This window comes from Haliaeetus leucocephalus, unplaced genomic scaffold (assembly GCF_000737465.1).
Source record: "Haliaeetus leucocephalus isolate CR32 unplaced genomic scaffold, Haliaeetus_leucocephalus-4.0 Scaffold32, whole genome shotgun sequence".
Classification (NCBI taxonomy): Eukaryota; Metazoa; Chordata; class Aves; order Accipitriformes; family Accipitridae; genus Haliaeetus; species Haliaeetus leucocephalus.
Window position 1 is genome coordinate 1,489,520 of NW_010972468.1, and position 12,239 is coordinate 1,501,758.

Consider the following 12,239-nt stretch of genomic DNA (forward strand, 5'->3'; position numbering starts at 1 on the left):
GCAAACCTGAGTCATCGTCCTGAGAAATTGGGACATGAGAATAGGAAACCTTAAATTGTTGGTTTGAAACATAGAAGAGTTGGATAGTTATCATTTGCTAGAGCCACTGTTTAACAGCTATTGAATATCAATTTGCTGACAACATCTGGATACCTGAGTTCATGCAGCAAATTGTGGATAGTCTCATGTTTGTCAGTTCGTGTATGTGTGTTTTGGAGGAAAAATACAAAGCAAAAGAAAACTGAAAGAACTAAATAAGCAAATAAATTGTCCACTTTAGAATTTTAATTTTGCTGATAAGGCTTTGAAGTTCACAACTTATTTAGATGAATGCTGTTTTGGGGAACTGTCAGAGCACACACGGTGAGATGAATGACATGGGGACACGTGGGCTTACACATTTGTTGATTCTACTTGGTTAGCGATATTTGTTCTCCAAAGCTGGATTGATAGCACCAAAATGCCTTTGAGGGAAAAATGCGAAGTAAGACCCTGTTCTCAGGCCTTCTTCTTTCACACCTCTTTGGCAGTGTGAAGAGGCGTGAGAGTCAGTGAAAATAACAGAGAAAATTCGGGCTTGTTAATTACTACTGAGCATATTACTTGCTCTCATGAGTAATTCCACTGGAATCGGGGTATAAATCACTGTGCCTGGTTGTAAATGTTTTCGAGACTGAGAAGTCTTCTGAGTCTTCTGGGATATTTTGCTGTGTGTGTGTGCCAATTACACTTTTCCAACTCATCTCTCTCGTGCACATTTTCCCAGCAGCATCTCCCTTTCCAACTAAGTTATGCCGGCCCAGCAGGCCACAGGATGTGCCTATTAAGCAAGATGCCAATGGGTTATGCTCAGAAAGGTCTTTTTTAAAAAAAAACCACAACAGTGCAACTGTTTTAGGAGGCAGTGGGGGTTGTGCAACAAAACCCCAGTTCTCCAGCTCTGCCATAAGAAGTTTATTGCCTGACCTTGCTACTTTACTGTACGTGGAAACCTCTTTGAAGCAAATGCATGTAAAATAATGCAATGCCAGTTCATTATAGTTGTAAGCAAAGGCAAAGCTACAGGTTTAGGACCTGGGTGCTGGGAATACCTGACACTGTCTCTTCTGTTTCTGGTTGTATGTAATGGTAAAATGTTTTTGATTTGCTCACATTGTTTAAAAAGAAAGAAAGAAAGTGGTCTCTTCTTTAGAGAAGAGAGCACTCCAAAACGCACAGTGGGTCTGAGGTCTTAAATAAAAGTTTAAGTTTTGAGAAAAAAATATTATGCAATTTAGGAAAAGTATGTCTGGGTCTATAAACCTAACTTTTATTTATTTATTTATTTCCTTTCAGTGCATATTTTTTAGTATACAGAGAAAACACACGTGAGTATATGAACATTTTGCTGTCACTGTACTTCACCAGTGATATCTTCTAGCTGACCTGGATCCGAGTAACTTTTCACTGAATAAATGTATGCTTGTATGATGCTGATTTTTTCTCTTATCATCCATCTCCTCTCTTAGCCTGTATCTGGGATATATGCATTGCCCTGTTAGAGAGGGATATAACATTGCCTATTGGCAGATGCTACTTAGCAGTTTACTTCTGTTTCAGATGCATTTAAAATAAGCTCTTCAGACCAAAATTAAACTGTTGCTCCCTCTCTAGAGAAAAAAAAAAAGAAAATTCTCACAGCTACATCTGGCACTCAACAATCTCATCAGAGGACTGGAAAAAATCTATTCATTATTAGAAAAATTGTCTATTGTTAATAGAGTAAGCAATGGATTCCTGTTCTCATCTCAACTGGGAATGAAGCTGGCTTGCCTGTTTGAACAGAGGTGACAAAAAACATTTCTTGATTGAATTCACAGAACATCTGCTTGCACAATCAATCCAGAATATCCTTATGAATAATACTAACTTGCACTGGATTGAATTACTTTTCTGCATCCAGTGCCAGCAGAACTTATCTGTACACTGACAGACTATCACTGCATATAATGTGAACTTGGGACATATTTTTGTCTCCCTGAGTGTCTTCATAGAGGACAGATGCCTTTTTACTTGTTTTTAACCATCTTTCTCTGGTTTTCGACTGAAACAGGATTCAAAAGTCAGACTTTCCATTTTTACTGAATTGATATGCTTTGGTTTGACTACAAAACCAAATTCACATTTTGGGTGAAAAAAAAAAAGTTTCCTTAGTCATTCCTTTTTCTTTCTTTTCTCTTTTTCTTTTCCAAAATATTTATTTTTATTTTCACTTTATTAGAAAACCTACAAGTTACTGCAAAATTTACAATCAGAACAAATATTGATTCAAAGGGTTTCCTGACCAGTCCAGCATTTTGTTGCCACAGACTGTGATCTCCTCTGTCCTGTTTATTATATCAAAGCCTTAGTTAATTTCAGAGTGAAATTTAACAAGTAATTAACATTATTTGTATATAAGCTAGATGCTTAAAAAAACCCAAACGTACTGGGCTAGACCTTCATGTGGTATCAACTAACAACGCTATACTGACATTTGGAAGATACAGATTAAACGGGGGAAGGTATTACTGAATGATCTTAACTTTAATACAAAAATAGCTGGTGACTGTAAGGGACAGAAGCCCCTCTGCACTAGTTACAGATGGACGGCACTTCTAATTTTTACCTCTTAATTAAAGAAAGCAAGGCCTGGTAGAAGGGGAGCAATCACAGACGGGTGAAAGTACGTGTCTAAAGTCATACAGAGGATCAAGGCCTGGACTGTGAATAAAACCTGTATTTCCTGAGTTTCTGCCCAATACTGTCTCCACGCTCCGATGCTGCCTGTAGGAAATGAAATGTCTGCAGACTTGCATCCCCACCTTTTTCTTTCATATACTTCAGTGTGTGACATGAAGGTTGAAACATTCTCAGTGGGGTTCTCAGCTGCGCGTGGTCTAATATTTAGGAATGCCTGTACATTCGTACAGACAGCAGAGTGCTTGATTTGCGATGGGATATCAGAGCACATAAATAGCTAGAGACGCAAGGCACTGTCAGTGCCTGTAAATACCAGGGAAGCGTGCAATCGAGGTGACTACATGAATGACACAGACGCACTGTTTTGCAGGTGCAGTTTTGCAAAGCCAGGTGAGGGAAAAAGTCACAACACATGAATCATTTTAGCTCATGAGTATAACTCTCTGTTGTCAATTCCAGTTCTGTTTGTCATCAGACAAAGACACTCAAGACAGTAAACCATTACAGCTCTGCATTCTTCAGTCCCCAAGGGGGCCTTTTTAAAAAGGCAAATTGATTTTTGCCACCAGACAGTAAGTCATGCATACAAACTAGGAGAGTACTTATGAATCCCTATATTCATTTCCCCATGGTGCTTGGTAAGGTGAGTTGTTTGCCTGATTTGTTTAAGAACAGATTTGGAGAAAGAAACAAAACAAAGCAAAACACAAACCCCTAATGTTTTTAACCCCTGCCTCAAGAATACAATATATCTATCAGCATTCAAATAAATGTTTTCACTCCCTATGGAGGGCTTATATTTCTGGTTTACACAGAATTGATATGATGAAATGGTTTGTCACATGCTGTGTATAGAACTTTTTAAACAAATTTTTACTTGGCTATTTTCAAGAACAAAAGGGAGAAGAAAGGAGCAAAACCCAAGTAAAAGGGATTGATTCCGTTGCTTACTCAGAGATATCTAATGCCTTTCGAGGCACCCTAAGGTCCAAGGTGTTCGCTGGAGCTGTGTAAGACCTGTATCATTTTAGACAAGCAATTGGAGCCCAGGTGGGACACTAAATGCTACAGAACCATGTGGATGAGGGGACATTTGGACTCAGTCAAAGAAATTGAAAGCAAACTAGTTAAACTAAGCATATCTCTACTCAAAGAGTAAAACTGAGTTTGTCCTACTCTTCAAATTGAGGAATACTGGATTTTAATAATTTGCACTTCCTCAGAAAATAGTTTTCTTGCTGCAAGGGCCTTTGGTTTTGTTTCTTTGATTGTTTAGGATTATTTTTCAGTCATTTAATGTAAATACATAATGTTTTAAAAAGACTGAATAGCAGCGATAATTAAATGTTACTGAGATAGCTGTAGCTTTCAAGTTAGGTTTGTAAGCTTTCAGCGGTGCAAAAAGAGTGAACAAAAAAAGCATCACCTAGACTGACAGACCTGCAGCACACACCGAAAGCTGCACCTCTTGATAGCAGATGGAGCAAAAGTGGGCTTGTAGGAGAAAGCAGGTGGAGGCTGGAGAGAATGAAGCTTAGTTTCTGAAGGCTGCAACTGCTTTTGCTTCAGTAGTTCATGCCACAAACTCTGCACGCCCTCCTTGTCTTCCTTCTTTCTGTTTTTTTCCCATCAATAAGCACCGAATGCGGATAATGCCGATATACATAAATAATGTATTTTAACTTTTTTCATTTCCCTGTAGGGGTTCACATTCCATCCCAGTGTTGCATTTTGTTTTTAGCCCGTGACTGTTTATTAAAGATGTATAAATTTTACCTAAATCTCCCCAGCCTCTCATGTAAAGGATATTATTCCTCCAACACAAGCCTAATGCACGTCTCTAGCCACCATCTTGCCCCACCTCCCACCTGATATGAGTGCTCTAACACTTCTTGAAACGTGCCTTTACTCAATATACGCCGGACTTTACCAAACAGCTAAACTTACCTGACAATACCTACCTATGTTTGGTCAAAGGTCTCTGCACTACCCACCTCTGTTGACTAAATCTTCACCTTTTAGTGGGTGCTTAGACTCTGTAGCTCACACTTACAAATCCATCTTTAGATGTCAGCCATCAGTAGCTGAATCCTGTCCAAGGCGTATACAGTGTGAAGTTGACTCTCAACCTTAATGTCTAAGGTCAGTGGAATAAGCACTGAAGCCAGTAAGAAAAAAATGGATATGAAAATAGGACTGATTATTTTTGGTTTTGTACCTAAAATATGAGTTATTACATTTCAACACAGAGCACCACAATGAAAAACCTGAGTATGATTATCACAACTCCCAGTTTATGCCTTGAACAAATACATTATTTTATTCCTGTTTGCATGTCTCCAGATTCTGAAGTCATGAATACAAGAGGAAAAGATGCCAAATAAAGTTAACTTTAATGTATGGCTGAAATACATATCTTAACAAGAAATTACTAATACTGTGATCTGTTTTAAAAATATGAAAATTTCCATGTGCCTTCTTCATATGCTATATAATAGGTTTATATATATGTATTGTACATATATATAGTCCTAGATAAAAATTTAAAAGAGTTCTTAGACTGGACGCAGAAGGGCAGGTTTTGACCCACCTGGTGTAGCCTGTAGAAAGTATTGGTCACCTGTGGAGAAAACAAACTGCCTGGAGAAAAGCTACTCTGCTTCTATAAAATATCATAGTGCTCTTGTTTTCAGCTGAGCCCTAATGATTCATACCCGTTGAGGATCTGGTCTTGGATAAATAACTAAATCCAATCGGTTGGTCACCAGCTGGCAAACACAATGCCCTCAGTGTGACACAGGAATCACGTTTCAAATGCCCTGCTATTTTTTCATTTGCTTTAATGGGAGATGTACTTCACAACACAGAAATTTTGCCACAGAACAAAATGGTAGGAAGTGGGAGACGCATTATCTAAAATCACACAGAGTTCTCTGGAAATGCAAGACTCCAGTGCCTGTTTTTCTTAAGATTCCTCTCCATAACCCAGAATCCAGGCCTTTTTTTTTTTCTTTCTTCTAGATGTTTTATATTTATACTCTTTCCTAAATTCACAATGATCTTAAATATTTTGAAATATTCACAGATCCTAAATCTCAACTAAATGCAAAACATAAAACAGTTACAAAAGCCAAAGGCAGCTTTGTAACATGAAGGCGGCAGACAGAGTTTTATATTTACTGGTATAACATTGGCCCTTGAGTTTAAGCAAACATAGGCATACTTCAAAGGATGACTGACCGATGGAAAACACTGAAATGAGAAGGAGAGAAAGGGAAATAAATCTATAGACATCTATCAGTGAGTTGTTTAAAAATACAGAGGAGCAAATGGGATGGAGAAGATATAGTGAGATGAAATTGGAATAGAGGGTGAAAAAAGCTCCTGCTGAGACATGAAAAGGAGTCAGAGGATGAAAAGATACAGAGCAGTCAAGAAATTAGAAAATAATTAATGAAGAGGGAAAATCTAGAGGTTGCATACTTCATTCTTATTAGAAAGGTGCAGCAATGATGTGATCAGGACAAAACAGAAACTAAATCAAATCCTCAGCCCGATTTATGCCATACCTTTGAGAGTTGGTCATATTTTTATATTTTTTATGTTTTCAGGAGAAGGATGCATTGTACGTTTTTTGATTAGGATTGAAATACGAAGCAGAGTAGTAACAATACTCCAAGGAAGGCTCTTTTCTTTTTTTTTTCCTTTTCTCTCCTGGTATTTCTGATAGAGATAGGAAGTATGAGAGCTATAAAAAGGAAATTAGCTATGGGATTGGAAGTGGATAATAGAAGACTAAATTGTTGCAAAAAATATAATACTTTGTATGAAATGCATTTTTTCTCAGTTGAGTTTCTAGTAGGAAATTGTCCATATTAAAGCCATGAGTAGCACATAGATCAAGAACCATATGAAGAATTTGTCCCCCATGAGAGTACCTCCCAGCTTTATCAGCCACTCCTTGCCAGCCTGGGGACAGCTGGAAGAGTTTGCTTTGCTGATGCATGTGATGTAGTAATTCTAAATTTTTATTGTATTTCAGCCTGTAGTTTGTCCAAAAGCAATCCAGTTTCTAGTGTGGTGGTTCGGTGAAACTTGCCCCTAGGATATCTTTCATTTACTTCCTTCCTCTCAGAAAAAACTCTTATACTCTTAAATGCCACTAAATTCCTGCCACCTGGTTATGGTGGTAACACGACATCGTCACGTCAAATTTAGGATGATGTATTGGAAAAGCCCTGCTTTTCAGCGGACCGTCCTAGGGAACATGTATTTTCTTTTTCCCAAGAAACAATGATTCTGAGGATGTGGGTTCTTGTGATGGGTTGACTCTGGCCAGCAGCTTAGCACCCACCCAGTTACCCAGCGGGGTAGGGGAGAGGATCAGAAGAACAAAAGCTGAAAACTCATGGCTTGAGATAAAGACAATAAGTGAAGCAAAGTTGCATACACAAGGAAAGCAAAATAAGGAATTCATTCACTACTTTCTATTGGCAGGCAGATATTTTGGCACTTTCTGGAAAGCAGGGCCACAGCATAGACAACAACTACATGGGAAGACAAGTGCCACAACCCCAAACGACCCTCCCTTCTTCCTCCTGTCCCTTAGCTTTTATTGCTGAGCACGATGTCATATCATATGGTCAATTTTGGCCAATTTGGGTCAGCTGTGCTGGCTGTGTCTCCTCCCAAGCTCTTGCCTACTCCCAGCCTACTTGCTGGGTGGGCAGCATGAGAAGTAGAGGAAGTCTTGATGCTGTACTGTTCAGCAATAGCCCAAACATTGACGTGTTGCCATCACTATTTTAATCACATACCCAAAATATAGCACCATATGGGCTCCCATGAAGAAAATTAACTCCATCCCAGCCAGAACAGTTCTCCTGTAATATATGACTGGATAAATTCTGCTGTCGCTTGTGCCAATGTTTTGCAAATTATTCCTATTCAAATCTGTAGGCAATTAATTTGGATTTATTCAGATAGAAATAGTAAGAGGAATAACTACCTTTTTTGACTGATTACTTCTAGTGGAGACAGGTAAAAATGAGAGGAGAATTAGGTATAATTTTTTTATTTTTTTTTTAAATTAAAGTACAAGACCTGAAAGTGCTTTAGGGAAAAGTACCTAAAATAATTCCCAGTGATTTTCTCATGTAACTGGGGAACATTTCAACTTCTATTTAAGCTTTAGGAAAAAAAAGGCAAAATAGGTTCCTTATTACTGTAGGTTAACATGTATTTAATTCTAATATTTTGCATGCTTATGATAGGTTTTTGAAGCATTATTTAATCTAGAGGACTGCATCATCTTCTGCTTGAATAGAGACAGATTACTGAGTTTTGGTAACTAACAAGGAAGTTAAATTTCAGGTCTTTGCCAAGAATACAAGAGGCTGCAGATAAATAAGTTTCCAAATTGCATTGCTATTATTATAAAACCTTGCAGAGTGTCAATATTCCTAAATGGTATGAGTTCTAACATTTGAACAGAGTCTACAGCATTAATCTGATAATACTTTTATTTTTACACCAAACATACTTACATTTGATTGGGAAAAATAATCAGCTCTAAGGGGCTGGTTTGATCCTTTGAGAAGAATGGCTATAGAAAATGTCTGTGACAGTATTCAACGAGTGAATAAAATAAATCAGTAGAATGAAGTATTTCACACTTTGGAAGCCTAACTTATACCTTGTCTGTATAATGAATATTCTAAGAGATATCTGGCCAGTATACCTTAATTTTGACATCTGCACACCTGAAGGCGGTAAGTACACAAGCAAGGTTTGAACCCTTTTCTTCCATAAGAGAGCAAAAGTTCCTTTTATGCCAAGTATATTCCATATTTATTGACTTATATACTTATTGGGATGCCTTCAGTTTGATGTATAAAAGTTTGTAATTCTTCTCGATAATAAAGAATTATTACCTAGAGAGAAAATGTTCCACTTGTCCACCAGGACCACAGGGCCTTTTCTACAAAGATGCTTCCCAGCCAGTCAGTCCCCAGGCTGTGCTGGTTCATGTGTTTGGTCTTCTCCAAGTTCAGGACTTGATATTTCCCATTCTTGAACTCCAAGAAGTTCCTCTCTGCCCACTTCTCTGGTCTTTCAAGGTCTCTCTGAATTAAACATAACCACCTGGTGCATCAACACAGTGGATTGGCCCAGCTCACGTCTGAGCACCCACACGGCCACTCGCTCGCTGCCCCCTCTGCCCCTGGCAACAGGATGATGGAGAAAATAGAATCATAGAATCACGAAGTATCTCAAGTTGGAAGGCACCCATAAGGATCATCGAGTCCAACCCCCTGCTCTTCACAGAACTACCTAAAACTAAATCATATGACTAAGAGTGTCATCCAGACACTCCTTGAACTCTGACAAGAAAACAGGAAGAATGAGAGTGAGAAAGTTCATGGGACAGGGAGATCACTTACCAGTTACTGATTCAGGCAGTAGATACTTGGCTTTGGGGAATTTAAATTAGTTTATTTCCATTTAATATAGATATTTGAGTACTGATTAGAATATTGGGAAACACAAGAAAAGAAACAAGCACACACTTAGGGAAAACACCTCTCCTCCACCTTTCCCAGGCTCAAATTTACTCCAGACTCTTCTCCTCCCACCTTGCTATTGATTCAGTTTATACTCAGTCCCTTCAGTGAGACAACTGGCATTGTAAGAGGTGGTAGTGGTTTCTCTCTGCTGCTCCTTTCCTCTCACTTTTTTCCTACCCTCTGGTGCGGGTCCTTCACAGGGTGCAGTCCCTTTGAGTGTATAACTGCTCTGCCATGGGATCTTCCATGTGCCATTTTCCCCTTAGGGAAAATTTGTTTCTGCATGGGTCCTCCACAAGCTGCAGTCCCAGCTGGGGAGTGCCTGCTCTGCCACGGAGCACCTCCTGTTCCTCTGACCTTGCTGTTCCTCATCATTTCCCTCTAATTTCCTCCTTCTCTTTCTCTCCAGTGTTTCCCGCTCTTTCTTAAATATGTTTCTACAAAGGCACCACCAACTTTGCTCATGGTCTAAGCTGTGTGCTGTGATGGGTCCATTGTGGAGCTGACTGGAACTGGCTGGAACCATCTGTGTCCAGCACAGGGCAGCCCCTCGCCTGTTCTCATAGAGTACACCGCTGTAGCCCTTCCAATACTAAACCTTTGCAATTTAACACCATCAACCACTCCTCCCAATTTTGTATCATCTGCAGACTTGCTGAGGGTGCTCTCTGTCCTATCATCCAGGTCATTAATGAAGATGTTACACACTCTTGGCCCCAATATTGCCTCCCCTCCAAGTGGGGACAATACTAGTGACTGGCTACCGGTTGGACTTTGTGCCACTGATCTCAACTTTTTGAGCTTGGCAGTTTAGCTAGTCCACCCTGCTGTCCATTTACCTAGTCTGTACTTCATTTTGTCAATAAAGAAGTTATGGGACACAATACCAAAAGACTATGCAGGTGCATCGTAAGAAAAAACCTTCTTTTCAAATCTAAATTGAAAAGAAAGGAAAAAAAAATCCAAAGAAAAGGAATGTACTATCTCTATATCATGGCTTGGAAGATATTAAGTGATTTTCCTAAAGGCTCTGAGGCGGTCTATGACAGAGGAAGTCATTAAGCCCATGTCCCCTGAACGAGTTCTCACATTACAGAGGAACTTTTTCATTTTGTAATCATTTTTCTATTTATTACCTACTCTGCCTTGAAGCTGTTCTCATTCAACTGTATTTTGAAACTATCCTTATAACTGGTCACTCATATCTTGCGTTTTTCACAGTCCTGGAAGAGCCTGGGTATCATTCTTGCTGCTCTCTTCCCTATCACACACAAAGTGAACTGCAGTAGTTATAAAGTACTGCTGAACTGACAGGTTGGAGTTGCTGCTGACACTGTAGAAAAAGACTTCCCAAAAGGTTAAAACCTACATTTTTATCAAAGAAAAAAGCAATGAATTATTTGAACTGTTCTGTCTTGAACTACAGGTCTTTGAGATAACATACGGAATCACTTAATCCTTCTAAACCCATCTTATTTTAACTTTTATATAATCATCTGCTCATGCAAGTCTGCATCACACTTCAGGAACTGTTAGGGCTGGTAGTAAGACTGATGGGCTGAGTGTGAGCACAGGCTAAGAAGATTCAAGGCATAAGCAGAAGCCTTAAGTCGAGGAAGAATATGTACTTAGATTTTTATACTTTTTGATGGACCCAGAACATGTATTTCCAGGTTATTTGTAATATGCATGAGTCAACTGGTGGGGAAAAAAAAAAAAAAAGTAATCAGCCCTGTGAAGACTGTTTTTAAAAAAAGTAGTAAACATATTGACTGAGCCCGTCTTAGGGAAAATACTATAATGGTAGTTGTGCCACATAACTTTGAAATCAATTAGACTTGACTGCTTTTCTCATGTGACACATTTAGTGGAGCAGATTGATCTGTTTCGTGCAAGGTAAGTACTTACAATTAAGTTTTGATTTTGTTATGTTACCAGCAGTGAAATAAAGGGGTAAGAGATGAGAAGTAACACCCTACTTTAAAGTATCAAAACCTTGTTAAAAGAATAAGACCTGTCATTTTATAAATATAAATAAAAACTTCAGTCATCATCCAAGAAAACCCTATAATAAGGTGCTTTTTTTATTGGTGCATATGCTTAAAAAAATGCTATAGGTAGCTAAAGAGCTGCTGGTCAAGAGGGCATGGAATACATAAAAGGCAGCAGAGCCTAATAAACTGTAATCTGATAGTCACAAAATACACTTCTTTCTTCCTAGCCCAAGGATCTGTCTGCACTTAATCAGATTTGCAGCCAGTTAGTGACACGGCTTCTCCGCAAAGTGCTGCTACAGAGTTGGCCAAGGATAGGGGCACAGTCCTGGCTCATGTATGAGAAGGGGGGAAAAAAGGAAAAAGAAAAGGTGCTGCATGGACAGAACTATATGTAAAACAGAGGTTGGCTTAGAAAGCCATTGGTATGTCCCATGGTGTACTTCTTGCTTGAGACATATTCTGTTAATTGGCAAATGCTCAGTGTCTTTACAACCTCTAAAAGAATTTATTTTTCTGTACATTTAGGAGCTTTCCAAAATAGGAAAGTCTTATGTTCTCCCAACTCCAATATTGAATAAAAGTGACCTGACTGTGCTAAGTAAACTGTGGAAGAAGTTGCTTTTCTGTATATTCCAGGCTTTAAAACGTATGTTATGGACTTTATGTTTCATTTTAACAAGGGTAAAATGGAGCCATCAATGGACATCCCTTTTAAAAGATGCTTTGGGTGTCTTTTTGTTGCATGCAGCAATTTTAGTTACACCAACTTCGTAGACTCTGGATCATTGCATGCACCTCATTTTGAATATTGAATCTTACTGTATGAAAAAGCATTGCTTCCCAAGCACATTATATACCTTTCTTTACACTTCAGTACAACCCATCATTAGGAACCTATGAAGCAGGAAAAGCAAAATTGACAGAAAGGATTCATTTTGAAATACAACTAGACACC